The following is a 1990-nucleotide window of genomic DNA, read 5'->3' on the forward strand; positions in this document are numbered from 1 at the left end:
GGGGGGGGGGGGGGGGGGGAGGGGAGCATGACCTAGGAGAGAGAGGACAAAGAAAGGAGAGATACAATTGATTAGTATATTTGATCGCTAATTGTATTACAAATACTATTGATTAGTATCAAATCTAGCTACTAGAAGGAGGAGAGGCGAGCAAAATTGGAAGAAAAAATAGAGAGACGAGTGATCTGGAGAGAGATACAATTGATTTGTATGTCTGGTTAATAATTATATCACAAATAGAAATGAATATAATTGTGTCGAAGATTATTGATTCATTCATATAGCTCATTTGTATTGAGTGCATTTATGAACACAATTATCAACAAAAACAATTGTATAAATGTTTGTATTCCGTAACAACTTATATTTGCATTCATTTGTTGCCTTGTGTATTGTAATTGTGTGTTTATCATGTGTATTTGTGTTTGCATCATTGATTATTATCATTTGTATTTGTATTTTAATTTGTGTCATTGAATGTTACCTTTTGTATTTGTATGATTGCTTATTCATATTGCTTAGAGAGAACGAGAGAGACGAGTGAGTGAGGGCACAGAGAGAAGAAAAACGAGCAAAAGTGCATAGAGAGGGGAGGGAGATAGAGAGAAATTGTTATGGAACTCTAACTATATGTGCAAATTATAATTTTTTAAATGATAATTGTGTAGAGTAATAATAACACGTCTTTGCCTTAACTATCTAATTTTCCAAATTTTTATCCCACTTAATTTATTGATAACCATAATGATATCTAAATATCCTCTGTTATACTTTTACGACAGAATATGCGTCTCAATCTAAAACGTCTACTCAAATTATAAAAATATTGAATCAAATATCAAACACTCACTTCTACTTAATTATATACATGATTAAATAGCAATAAGACAAAACTACAAGTATCTCTTTTGGTAAAAGTAAATGAAGATCAAGCATCCAAGAGTATAATTATAAAACTCATTACTATATTTTTTATTTATATATAAATAAATATTGTAAATGATATCTTATTTATTCAATTTTAGCCAATAAATCAAATACTTTAACACGAAATAAATCTCTATATTAATATAACCAAATCCTATATACTAATTATTCATACTTTTATAATCCTTAAAAGTCTCAAATATGCCATCGAACTTTTAGAAAAGACTTATTTATGTCATCAGTTAAAAGTTTGACTCATTTATGCTATTACCGTTAAAGAAAAGACTCATTCATGCCATTATTTTTTAATGGTGGTTTTGTAAAATCATTTTTGACACGTGGCCAATTATAATTCGACCATGTCATCAATTTTTTTAATAAAAAAATCATAATTCTGAAAAAAAAATTGAATTAATTTTTTTATTAAATAAATTGATGATATGGCCGAATTATAATTGGCCACGTCATCAAACTTTTAAATAAAAAAAATCAAAATTCTGAATAAAAATTGAATATTTTTTTTTTGATTTTTTTACTAAAAAAATTGATGACGTGGTCGAATTATAACTGGCCACGTGTCAAAAATGATTTTGCAAAACCACCATTAAAAAATAATGACATAAACGAACCAAACTTTTAATTGATGACATAAATAAACTTTTTTTAAAAGTTCAATGACATATTTGAGTCTTTTCTCTATAACTTGTGTTCGAACCAAACAACCCTAAAATGTATCATCATTATCCCTTTCTTCTTCAATTCTAAGGTTCCACATTGTAATAAATTTCTTTAGAAAATGTCCCTTTTTCCCACTTTGCACCAAGTATACTCAACATGAACACTTTTACCAATTAAATGATGTTAAATTTGATATGTTACCTTTTTATCTTAAATAACTATACATATATTTTAGTTAGAGGAAAAGGGTTCTTGTTTTGGCCCAAATATTCCACTACTATCACTATGTCCCATTGAATTAGATAAACCATAAATCATATGATGTAAACTTGTAAAGCTAAGTAAATATTTTATATATATATATATATATATATATATATATATA

Source organism: Solanum pennellii, chromosome 11 (genome assembly GCF_001406875.1).
Source record: "Solanum pennellii chromosome 11, SPENNV200".
NCBI lineage: Eukaryota > Viridiplantae > Streptophyta > Magnoliopsida > Solanales > Solanaceae > Solanum > Solanum pennellii.